This window comes from Myodes glareolus, chromosome 3, assembly GCF_982192425.1.
Source record: "Myodes glareolus chromosome 3, mMyoGla1.1, whole genome shotgun sequence".
Taxonomy (NCBI): domain Eukaryota; kingdom Metazoa; phylum Chordata; class Mammalia; order Rodentia; family Cricetidae; genus Myodes; species Myodes glareolus.
The window spans coordinates 13,980,104-13,993,886 of record NC_142028.1 but is presented as its reverse complement, the minus strand read 5'-3'; the positions used below and the strand labels follow the sequence as shown (position 1 = coordinate 13,993,886).

The 13,783-nt window shown below is 37.1% G+C and overlaps 1 long non-coding RNA gene across 1 annotated transcript; it reads left to right on the top strand.

Moving 5' to 3' along the window:
• LOC125399167 (uncharacterized) lies at window positions 1-13,323 on the top strand. Its single transcript, XR_007231636.3, has 3 exons — window positions 1-9,173; window positions 9,573-9,765; window positions 12,238-13,323. It is a non-coding gene; the product is annotated as an uncharacterized LOC125399167 (long non-coding RNA).
• The last annotated feature ends 460 nt before the right edge of the window (window positions 13,324-13,783 follow it).

The following is a 13,783-nucleotide window of genomic DNA, read 5'->3' as shown; positions in this document are numbered from 1 at the left end:
TTTATGTTAAGGGAATTTAAAATTTTAAGGAGATTTATTATATTTTATGTTTTTTGGTATTTTACTTGCAAGTTCATCTGTGTATTGCTTGTATGAAGTACTGGAGGAGGCCAGAAAGAGGTAATGGATTCTCATGGAAATGAAGTTGGTAGTAAACATGTGTAGTTTGTGTAGTTGTTTTTTGTTTTTAAACTTTTGGGGGGTCCACCACCCACCTCACAAACAAATACACAGGGAGTGTTATTCTTACTTACAAATTCCCAGTCGTAGTTTGGCTTGTTTCTAGCCAGCTTTTCTAACTTAAATTATCCTGTTTCTCTTTGATATGTTTTGCCCCTGAACTTTTTATCTTTCTTCTGTATAATCTTACTTTTACTTTTACTTCATAGCTGGCTTGTTTTGAGTGGCTGGCTGCTGGTGTCCCCCTCTTCCTTTTCTTGCTCCTTGCTCTTCTCTCAATCCTGGATTTTTCTTTCTAGTTATTCTGTCTGCCTTCCAGCCCCATGTATCTCTCTCCTGGCTAACCATTGACCGTTCAGCTCTTCATTAGATCAATCAAATGTTTTAGACAGGCAAAGTAACACAGCTTTACAGAGTTAAACAAGTGCAACATAGTATGATACAAAAATCTTTTAATCATTAAACAAATATGCCACAGCATAAACAAATGCAACACATCCTAAACTAATATTACACAGCACGTATGGGTGCTGGTAATGAAACGTAGGTCCTCTGAAAGAGCCCCAAGTGTTCTAAACACTGAGTCATCTCTCCAGCCCTGTAAATTTTCATTTCTATTCCTAGTTTTGATGAATTTTTATTGCATTTGTTCACTTAGCTTTTTGTGTACCTGCACATATAACATAGTACCATTGTGAGCATCAGAGAACAACTTGTAGGAGTTCTTCCACCATGGAAGTCTCAGGGATTAAACTCAGGCCCTTATACTTGTAAGGAAAGACCTTTGCTTGGAACCATCTTCCCACCAGCCTGTATTTTCTCTTTTACATTCTGATTCATTCTCCATGTTTCTGATTTCTCCTTTTGTAGTGTGTGCTTGTACACACACACACACAACACACCCTTTATCTTCTTCAGTGCTATTCTGTGACACATATAAAAGTGGTAGTTATTCATTAATTATGAATTTACCTTTCCTTGTAAGTTTCCTTCTGTTTACTTTATTTTATCCATTTTCTTAGTTTCTGTTTGTATCACAGTTTTTCCTTCTTTCTTCCTCCTCTTTCTTTCTCTCCTCTTCTCTTGCTTGGGATTCCCAAATTTATGTGATGATTCATATTTCTCTATTTGTGTTAAAATATGATGTTAAAATGCAAATTTTAAGGCCACTATGCATTTTTAAAAAGATTACTTATTAATGGGTCTCATGGAAGAATAATTGAATAAAATCCCATCTGTTTGGGCTGCAACCACAAGTTGTCATAGTTACGTCCATTTCTCTTCAACTGATCTATTTCCCTAAAGAGAAATATGCCAGTCATTTGCCAGTAGGAGCGGAGAAATAGAGGTCAACTATACGTGAGGTCAGCCAAGTTTCTGAAAGCTTCACATGTGAAAAGTGTTGATTGTCCTTTTGTTTGAAGTGGCTAGTGTCAAAGATTTTTCATTCCAATATCCCAGAAAAGTCTTCCATCTCCCATTAGGCTGTGAAGTTTGCGAAAGAGTAGATCCATAGTCTATCTAACTGCATATACACAGCTCCAGGCTTCTGGAGGCATCCCAGTCTTCAACAGTCTCCAATTGCTGGACCCTGTGATGTAAACTGTTCTTTTGTCTGTAGTACTGACAAAACCTACACAATGAATTTGGACTGAACTGATGTTGTCGGTCAAACTGCTGCCAGGTGGGTAAAAATATGACCTGGAATTACATCCCAAGGAGCTACACACAGAATGGTGTGGGAGAATTGTCTGTATTCTGTCAATCATATTTTAAATAAACGCTGATTGGCCAGGCAAAAAGTATAGGTGGGTTGACCAGACAGGAAGTAGAGGCGGGGGTGATGAGAACAGGAGAATGCTGGGAAGGAGAAAGCCCATTCTTCCCAGATTCCTGCCCAGATCACCAAAGAAGCAGAATATGACCTGCCCCACTGAAAAAGGTACCAAGCCATGTGGTTAACATACATAACAATAATGGGTTGATATAAGTTATAAGAGTTAGCAAGAAGCCTGAGCTAATGGGTCAAACAGTTTATGTAACAGTAAATGTAGACTCTCTGTGTGATCTTTCTTTGGGACCCAACAATTGTAGGAACTGGGCAGAACAGAAACCCCAACAAGCCCGGCCTTCCTGTTACAACAGAATGATAACAAACAAGAAATAAATAGGAAAAGGCAAGGTCTAATAATCCTTCAGCCTTATTCTCTCTCTTCTGCCTTTCTTCCTGCTTTGGCAGAGCTAAACCGAGAGTTACTTGGCCTTTGCAGCTCTAGTCCCCACATCATGAGGCTCCAAATCCCATGATAGCATCAGAGCTGAGACTAAGGAAACAATACCTGCCAATGTGTATATTCTACAAATGCTTCATTTGTAATTGAGGAAATTTACATAAAGTGGATTTCCATGTTTTTAGCAGAATGAATTTTGACAACTATCTATGGAATAAGTCATGTAAGCCATATCTCAAAAAAACATTCATTGGAAACTTCACCTAAGAAAATCAATTCATATAGTTTAATCATTCTCAGCATGTGTAGGTAAATGTTATGTTGATTTGTGTCATGGGTAAGTTTTGCAAGCTCCTAAGCTTCATATAACTGGAATTAATGAAATATTTTTATATTTTCCACTTTTGATTAGACTTTGTTTTTCTATATGAGAAAACTAATATAATATTTTACAAATATTACTATTATTATTATTTTTCTATTATTGGTAATATATTGAATATAAGACTTATGGATTCCATTATTGACATGTTTATTTGTAACTATTTTGTCTTTAGGACAGATTTCTAAAGAGAATTAACTGTATTTAGACTGCTGACAAATATAACTAAATCTTTAGCTGAGTACAGGAACACATTGTTGGATTTCAGCCCTTGGGAAGTGGAAGCAGGAAGATCAGTAGTTCAAATCCAACTGGGAATAAGTGGGTCTCGATCAAAACAACAAAATGTTTTTACAAAAGAAGCTTAAATTATCATGTGCAATAGTTTAATATTTGAAATGGTAGCAATTCTGACTACCCAACATATTTAAATGGGTTAAATTTATTTTTCCATCCCCAAAATTTACAATAACTCCTACCTGAGGAGCATTTTAGGTCATAGACTTGGAGAACAAGAAATAAGCAGAAAAATAAAAGGGGGGGGATGGAGGTTTGTTGAATCCTCTGTGCAAAGGAATTAGATGGCTGGACATCGACTGAGCCGTCTGAAAATGCAAGTGAGTCTTCCTCTCTTGAAATTATATCAGGAGAGTTATTTAGGTGAATTGAAATTGTTAATTGGGAGACCAGTGTTGAAAACTGAGCTCATAATGATTAAAGGAGAGTCCTTCAAGCATCTATTTTTTTAAAATGTGCTTGACTCATTCACTTCGGTAAATGAAATTACTGTCAGTGACTCTTCAGGTCCTAACTTCTACTAGGCACCAAATATGTACAATTTGGCTTGCAATACATGTTTATTCAAATGCACTATATTATGTTGAAATGTTTTTCTCTTGAAATAATCAGAGTATTGCATTACCCTGGATAGATAGTGATTTATCTCTCTTAACTAATCCTTACTGTGACAAAAATCTTGAAAAAAGATTAAGAAGGATTTTTTCATGTTTACTCATTTAATTCTGATTTTTACATCTATCATAAATACAACCTGAAAATCTCAACAGTGAGGATTATATATATATAATATATATAATGGTCTTTGCAACCAGCCGTGATCACCATCTGTCAATGCAGGGAAGTATCACTCCTTTGACTTTTAGTTTGGTCCCTTGAGACACAGGTCTACGAAGATCACTTGAACTCAAGATCAGAGCTCAAGTAGATTCATGTATAAATGCAGAACAAGATGGTTCAAAGGGATCTTGTAGTTCAGGTGGGTCTCCTAATCTTTGAACTTACTAGTAGTTTGTTCCCAACAAAACCTTTGACATCAGCTGAAATGGTAGAGTGGCCCCTCTGTAGGACAGAGACACTGGTGTATTGTGTTATCAGAAGAAAATTGCAGTTACTCAAGACCACAAAAGCTCCAGGAAGTAACATTTCCCTGAATAATTCTGAATGCCATATATGTTAATAGTATATGAAGTTTTAACCAAATAATTATAAGCAATGATTCCTAAAATCGCGCGTGCGCACACACACATACACACACACACACGCATACGCGTACACACACACATCCTCACATACTCCATGTGCATAAATAATGTTGTGGAAACTGATTTTAAAAGTACACTTTCCAATTTGGAATTTATAATCTTGTCTCCCTCTTTTTGGACTTGTATTGGTTCACAGGCCTTACTCAATGCTATGTTCATGGTCGGTACCAGAAAAATATGTGAGTTGATTGATTCTGTCAACCAAGAAAAGCAATGGAATTATGGCTATCTGGCTTCACTTAGAAAGCTCTCAAATAAGATAAGCCATGATGATGTTATCAGCTCTTGCCTCCATTTTAAAAAGGAGAAAAATTGCTTCTGATTCAAAGAAATCTTTTTTTTTTTCTTGACACAGAGTGTATGTAGTCCTGATTTGTCTAGAACTCTATAGACCAGGCTGGATTCTAACTCAGAAATCTGCATGGCTCTGCCGCCCAAGGGCTAGGAATAAACTCATTGATATAAAGTCCAGCCAGAAGTCATGATTTTATAGAAAACTTATAATTCTAAATTGCTAAAGATACAACTAAAAATGTAGAATGATTTGGTTTGATATTATTAATGAACTGAAAATGGTGATAAGTTTTATTGGCCTAATAGATACAAAGTTATTTGATATAAAGTTTTTTAAAATTTATTCTTCTCTCATACAGTACATCCCAACTGTAGCTTCCCCTCCTTCTACTCCTCCCATTCCTGCACACTTTCCCTCTCCCCAAGATCTACTACCTCACCTGTCTTTCCCCCCAGAAAAGAATAGGCCTCCCAGAGGCATCAACTGAACATGACTCAACAAGATGCAATAATACCAGATATAAACCCTCATGTCCAGGCTGGGCAAGGCAGCCAATAGAAGGCAAAGGATCCCAAGTTCAGGTAAAAGAGTCAGAGACACCCTTACTCCCACTGTCAGGATTCCCCCAAAAACACCAAGCCAAGAACCATAACATATATGCAGAAGATTTTAAGAAAACTAAGGTTTAAAATAATGAATGGCACTTATACAAGTGACTTGCTGTTTGGTGGCACTTGTATAGTTAATTTCTAGTGTAGCTCTTTAGCATGGACCATGCATCAGGAAAGGGCTCTGTTCAGGGCATTTGTAAATTGCTAGGATTCATATGTTAAGATTAAAGTTAATAATCTAGTAAATAGTATAAACTAAAAACATACAGCAAGCACAAACGATGACAGACACAAAATGAAAGTGCTATTTCTGGTAAATAAAATGCATGCACAAATTGATTGAGTCTGCTTTTTCCTATTCTAGGTAACACCACACATTCCAAGCTATGAAAGTTTTCTATAAAGAAAACTTCGCAGAATTTGAGGATACTGATCTGGTGCAGAACAATTCTGTATTCTGTCAATTATGTTTTAAATAAATGCAGATTGGCCAGTATCCAGGCAGGAAGTATAAGCAGGACAACTAGACAGGAAGTAGAGGTAGATCAATGAGAACAGGAGCATTCTGGTAAGAAGGAAGCTCTTTCTGCAGTCTTGTCCAGACACAAAAGAAGAAAGATGTGACCTACCCCACTGAAAAAGGTACCAAGCCATGTGGCTAACATAGATAAGAATAATGGGTTAATATAAGTTATAAGAGCTAATAAGAAGCCTGAGCTAATGGGTCAATCAGTTTATAACTAATATAGACTCTGTGTGTGATTCTTTGGAACCTGGTAGGAGGACAGAAACCAGGCAGGACAGAAACTCATGTTACACTGATCTAAGGCTTTCTTCTCTTCTTTTGACATTATTTCAGATTTTTATTCTAGTCTGCCTTTAGTACCCTGGACTTGATTTTGGTTGATGTGTAAGCAAGACATTCTGTTCACAGATATCAAATATCTCTGAAAGATTTTAGTCTATAGGAATACTATGGGAAGATAGCATTAACAGCATTGTTAGTCATAAAAGAGGTATTTTTCTCCTACATATGTGGTTTAGAAGATGGTGGAGGGGCATCAGCATCCATTCAGATTTTCAGGGTTATAAGGTGCACCAAGTGAGAAAAAGAGAGGTAAAATGGAATCAGAGTCACTATAGCAACTATGCAAGGACAGCTCCATGCTATCACATATGAGTTAACCTGTTTTGTATAGTAATATCTGAACACCATAATAGGATAATTGGTGAGGAACATCTGCATCTAAACCTAGTAATCTACTGTAGAAGAATCATATACAAATGAAAAATAATATAATCTACACATGAACCTTATATCACACATAGTTGTGTATATATAAAATAGATATAACATATATATTACACCCACATATTCCCTACACAATTATGTGTATTAACTAATTCATAAACAATTGGTTTTTGTATTCATGGGATTCTTTCTCAAATTCAACCAACTTTAACTGGAAAATATTAAGTAAAACTTTTTATGAGCTGAATGTGTATGAATCTTTTCTGTTGTTCTAATTTATTGAAGATCAGTAAGAGGGCTATTTCTGTAGTAATTACATTATGTTTGATTTTCAAATAATCTAGAGGCTACTTAAGATACATAAGATGATATATGTGTGTGAAATGCATATATATCCTTCAATTTAATATAAAGGAATTAAATATCATTGAAGTTTAGTGCTTGTGAGAAATCTTGGAACAAATCTATGATGCTGAAGACAGAAATGTATATGTTTGTATATGTGTACACTTCTCCCTGTTCATCTACTCCTGTGGGTGTATGTGTATGTGTGAATATATATATATATTCCTATGTGTTCTGTGTGTGCATATCTATGTTGGGTGTGTCTGGTCCTCTGCACTTGTGTATGTGTTTTATCCATTCACAACAACCTTATAAACTAGGCTTATCATTCTTTTATTGCAGAAAAAACATTAATTGCTAATGCTAGAGAATCTTCTGGAATCTGCATTCCTCATTTGAGAAAAATTTTATATTACTTGAAGGAAAGATTTGGCAAAATTTAGTGAAGGCTTCAGCAAGGCGTAGGGAAATTAGTAGATTTAGCAAACATGGACCAAGGCACTGCCCTGAAAGAGCAAGCGCTGACTGTAAAGCTGGATTTGGATGGCTGTAGAGGCTTCTTCTTTCATCTGTGACTAATTTAGGGAGGTGTTGATCAGACTCTTGTGTGAATGTAGAAAACTGTGATGAACTTTTATTGAATGATAGACCCAAGGGGGTTTTACTCCCATTGCTTCATTGTAGAAATAAGAAATTGAAGACAAGAGGGGGTGTCATTGTCTCAAACTGAAAAGCCAGAGCACATTGGGGCCAGGATTCAAATGAGGAAGACAGCACCAAGACCTTATCTCCTAACAGCTAAGATGATGTGCTAACACAGTAGTCTGAAAATAATGCAGTTGGGGGGACAGTCAGTTGTCATGGAAATACCATTAATTCATTAAGAGACCCTCACATTTATTGAATAATTGCACAGGATAGTGTTTCATGAAGTAGTAGAGGTTCAAATGGTTCCATTTCATTTCCCATGAGTCTCTTAGGCATTACTCATTATGTCCCCTTAGTATTTCTTGACCAGTTGTTAGAGTAGCAAATAATTTCTCAATCATGAATGTAGTATGTTTCCTGTTACAAAGCATACACAATCCATACAATATTATAATCCATGTGAGAACATAGGAAAGTTATACCTTTTAAAACTCCAGAGTAAATGGATTCTATTTTCGATTGGTGTCATTTGTGGGAAAAGAGGCCACACCCCAACCTCACTGGAAACAAACCACTGTCTCCACACTCATACACCCCAACTCCCACTCTCACGTACCCCAAGCCTCACACGCATGTATATGCACTCCAACTCTTATGTCATAAACCCCAGTTCTCACACTTGCACACCTAAGCATCCATATCAGCATACCCAAGCCAACCCCACAACTCAGTCCTTAAACTCCAGACCCCACAGCTACCCACACCCATCCTCGATACTTACTAATTGTTCCTTATCAAGAATGATTTCTACCCTTTTATGACAAGTTTCAATTTCTAAATTTATGACCCAGAGGCTATGGAGAATTTTGAAAGGACATGGAAAGCATTAGGGCTGAGCAAGGAAGAAGAGAGTCAAGAGAACTGTCTTGGGAAGGGCTGAGTATAGAGCCCTCTCCTGTTGAGGCTGAAAATTATGTTAATAGACCTCACCTGCTGTCTCTTGTTCCGAGAAACAGGGGCTGATGGCATTTGATATCTTCCCTCATTTGATATGTTTTCCATCTATCAGGACACAGCACACAAATCAAACATGTGACACACACACACACACACACACACACACACACACACACACACACACACACAAATGCCCTGTTAAGATTTCCTCTAACTGACAACCTTAGAGAAACCATGTATTAAACTCTCCCAGCTGTTTTGTTTGTTTGTTTTAAGGCTACCTTTATTAGTGAACCTGTGTATAGCACTTACATAATGGGACTCTTTTAAGTCATGGCTTAGTTGTTCAGAATAGCACCTTTTTAGAACGCCTTTGCTCCTGCCATTCAAACAATTTGCTGTTACATAAAACAAACCACTATCACTCATAGTATCATAGGATTAAATTTAATTAACAAAAATATCAAAAGAACATAAAATTAGCATTAAGCAAGCAGGAAGTCAATGATATTAAGAACTCCTGGGGCATCTCAGTCCTTAAACATTACACTTACCTCATTTATGTCACTGATAATGTTTAAAATAATCCTCATTATCTCAACAGCCATCGAAGCTGCTTGCTGCTTTCTGGGGTTTACACATCTCCCAATTTTCCTCCCAACTATTCTGCTGAGTGAGCGAAGATAATGCCAGTCTCAGAGAGACCTGAGGTATGGAAGTGTGCTACCCAGTGGGATGGATAAGGAGGTGTCTTGTGTTTACAGATCTCTGGCCTCTGCTGGCATGAAGCACAGTTAGTACATAGTGGAGACAATTCATTTGGAGACCATATCAGTGATTCTGGTCTTTCCTCCCAGTGTACCCTCCCTTTTTATTTCCCTATTCCATTCTTCTCCCTCCTCCCTTCCTTCCTTTTCTTATTTTTTTTTCCATTTTGCTTTTCTTACCACCCAACAGGAGTCTTTATTATGTAGGAAAGAATATTATACTATGAAAGCCACTCTCCACAAGGGAAAATAAATCTAGTAACTAATACTGTGTTTCTTTAACAAACAAAAAGTAGGTTAACCTCTTTATATTCTGATCTTCTATTTCATATAAAACTGCAGGGATGAATTGTTTAAACAGCTCAACAGGAAAAGATGAAGCACGAAAAGGGATCACGAAAAAGGAGGGAGAGACCAAGAATGAGCTGGTTATTATGGTGACCATGACAGAGGAGTGAAAATCAATAAATACTTTATGGGGAACAGAGAAAACCTCCTCAACTTTAAGGAGTACAAAATCAAAGCAAATGACAATGTGAGGATATTTTGTATTATTTTTACAACAGACATGTGGAATTTGAAAACAATGAAGCAAACATTTATATCAACATAATATATGTTTATATTTAATAAATGCTTAAATAAATAAAATTTGAATAAAAATGTGTGTATAGTAAAACTTCAAGGAGAAATATAAAGTGATAAAAATTATATGACAAACATATTATCAAGACACTTTCAAAATTTCAACAAAGAAAAATTTTGTTGCATCCCAATTTTAAATTTGGAATTAAATAATGTTACATCCAGAGAATTTGGGATCATTTATTTTAGTTCTTGCTCAACTTTGTTTGCGAAAGTGTCTCACAGTGTAGCTCAACTTTGGCCTTGAATTAGATACACTACTTCCTCAGTGTTGACAGTACAGGTATATAAATGATATTCTCTCTCTCTCTCTCTCTCTCTCTCTCTCTCTCTCTCTCTTTCTCTCTCTCTCTCTCTTTCGTTTTCTCTCCCTCTCCCTTTACCTTTTTCTCTCCCTATCTTTCTCTCCCTCTCTCCTTATTCATCCTTTTCCATTTCTTAAACTAAGAATGCTTAACTGCTAGATTCTAGGAAAACATCAAGAAATATAAATCACACAGAAATCTGAGAGTTGAGGTTGTCATTCCTTCACATAGTGGGTGGTCAACTAGTACTGGAACTTTTTTTTTTATTAAATTGATTTATTTATTTTGCATCCTGACTGGAAAAAAAATATTTCCTCTCTCTCCTCTCTTCCCACCCCCTCCCCTTTTCCCTTTGCCTCGCTAATCCACTGCTCCCCTGATCTGTTCGGAATGGGACAGGCCTCCCATGGCTATCAACAAAGTCTGCAACATGGAGTTGCTATAGGACTAAGCACATCCCATGTATAAGGCTGGGCAAGGCAACCCAGTATAAGGATTAGGCTCCCAAAAGCCAGTCAAAGCATTACAAACAGACCCTGATCCCACTGCTAGAAGTCACACAAGTGGACCAAGCTACGCAACTGTCACATAAAAGTAGAGGGCCTAGGTCGGTCTCATGCAGGCTTTCTGTTTGCCCTTTCAGGGTCTTTGAGCTTCTATAAGCTCTGGTTAGTTGTTTCTCTGGGTTTTCTTGTGTTGTACATGAACTCTCTGGTTCATATAATCCTTCCTCTCTCTCTCTTAAGCAGGATTTCTTGAGATCAGTCTAGTGGGTCTCTGCACCTGTTTCCATCAGTTAGAGGATGAAGACTCTCTGATGACAACTGGGGTAGTAACCAATCTATGAGTATAGCGGAATATCTCTAAGGATCATTACATGGACTTTTTTTTTCTTCAACCATGTTTGTTTCCATTCTAGGCCTCTGTGCCACCCAGCCTCTGATTTCTGGCACTAGAGGCAGTAACAGGGGTGCAAGGGAAAATCTACAAGGATAACCCCAGCTAAGACTCCTAGCAATTGTGGATACACAGTCTGAACTGGTCATCTCCTGTGACCAGACAGGACTTCCATTGGGAGAATTGGGGTAACAAACCAGTCACACAACCTTTGACCTATAGTCTATCCTGCTTATGGGATGTTTTGGGATAAATGTGGTACAGAGATTGTGGGAGTGACCAACCAATGACTAGTCCTAGACCTATGTCTGGAGTGTGAGTACTGGAACTCGTTTATTCTACCCTGACATTGAGTATTTTCAATGTTTTCAATCAGTTCTCTGCCTTGTGCCAAGCTGGCAGAAATCCTAGAACTTCACCCCATGGTTCCCAACTTTAAGCTGAACTGTCCTGAGTTCACTCTGGTGTTTCTGTGATGTGGGATTCTCCTCTGTGTGCTGTTAATGTGTTCTTTTGTCACCGATTAATAAAAAAAAAAGCTGTTTTTGGTCAATGGTTTAACAAATTAAAGCCGGGAAGAAAATCCAAACAGAGATGTACAAAGAGAGTAGGCATAGTAAGAGAGAAACCATGTAACTGCTGAAGGAGACAGATGCCCAGGAACTTGACCAGTAAACTACAAGCCTCATGGTAAAAATAAAATGTGGGAGTCCCCTCTGTGTGCTGTGTTTACCATGAATGAATAAAGAAACTGCTTTAGACCTATAGCAAGGCAGGACTTAGGTAGTCAGGGAAAGCTTGAATGAATGCTGGCAGAAGGAAGTCAGAAATAGATGCCATGGAGCTGTCAGAGTCAGACATGCTGAATCTTTGTCGGTAAGCCACTGCCATGTTGTAATACACATATTAATAGAAATAGGTTAAATTAATATAAGAGTTAGCCAATAAGAACCTACAGCTAATGGACCAAGCAGTGTTTTAATTAATATAGTTTCTGTGAGGTTATTTTGGTTCTGGGCAGCTGGGACGAACAAGTGGCCTCCTTCTACAATAAAATAATAGGAATGGGTTAATTTAAGATATAAGAGCTAGTTAGAAATATGCCTAAGTGATTGACTATGCACTGCTTTAATTAATACAGTTCTGTGTGTTTATTTCAGGTCTGGGCTGCCAGGAACGAACAAACAGCCTTCTGTCTACATGCTTCCTCTCCCCTGCTCTCTGAGAGGACTGAATTGTTTTCCTCTTCCTCTGGATTCTTAACTGAAGAAAGATAAGATAAAAGAATGCTGGATGGTATTCATAGACACTCATAGTTTCTATGGCATGTAAGAAACTGAACAGTGCTGAGTGGTTAGGAATTCAGGAGGGAGGAGCATTTTGAGATGATGTTGGAGGCAGAAACCTGAAAGTGTGGAGAGAGAGGAAAGAAAAGGAAAAAGAAAAGAGGGGCCTGAAGGCTTATTATCTGGAATGAAGTATTGTATGGAACATACATCTCTAAATATTAGTATTTTGGTACTTGAAAATGGTTAATTTTTTTCAACATTGAAATCTATTAGAGATAGATACAGAGACGGGTAGACAGACAGGGGAGAGAGAAAGGTTAGTTGACATTCATACTACTAGGAAAACCTGTAAACCGTATTGTTCTCACAGGAATCGAATCAGTGGTACTGTGGGTATCTTTAGAATTAAAAGGTGGCAGAGTCTCTCGCTCTGAATGGATGGATCTGAGTAACATTAACCTTTTCACTTGCTCTAACAAAGACAAGTGAAGACAAGATGTACCATGACTGCTTCCTGGCTATTTTGTGTCTAGCCCAAGGCCCTCTGTACCTGACAATTATCTCACACTTCAGAACTAATTTTCTACATGTTTTCTTACACTGTATTTGCACTAACCCTACAATACACAATCTCATTAACTCATTTCTTTAAGGAAAGGAGCTTTTTGTGAGGATGTACAAGACATACTTATTCAACAAGATAATAATGGAGTATATCTTTATAGCTTTTGTTAATAATATTGGCCCCCATCCAAAGTACATGTGATTTTGTTCCTCTTTGGCTTTGTAAATATGACATTTTGTACTATTTAAAGCAGGAATGCTGATTATTTTATTCCTAGTCCTGAATTTGAGTGTTCAGGTTGGTCAGTTTTAGGCTGATGCAAAAATGATAGAGAAATACAATTGTAATATAGAAACTGACATTTCAACAGCAGTAATCTTATTAAATAAATATTTTTTTAACTGACTTTGATAAATAAAAATACGTAAATTAATGTTCCATTGTGTGTTTATGAGTATGTTTAACAATTGAGAATTCGAGCAAGTAGCCAATTAGCTGGTAGCAATGATCAACTTTGATAACACAAAAATCTGTCTCATTGCGTTGCAGGTAACATCACTTGATCACTTAAAAAAATGAAAATATTTGTTTTAAGATAGAATACAGTTCTTCTAGACATCGTTAAGGACTACTCACCTAAGTGAACTGACAAAAATATAAGATATATACAAGTAGGGAGAATACAAATATTGTTTTTCCTTGAGTGTAAGCTTAACAGCAGTCAGCATTACACATTTATAAAAAGTACCAAGCCCAAATAAATGATTGAGTATCTAAATTTCACCAGAAAGAGCTCAACATTTATGTTTTGCTGAGAGTAAATTTTAGAAAGGACACTGTATATGATTCTTG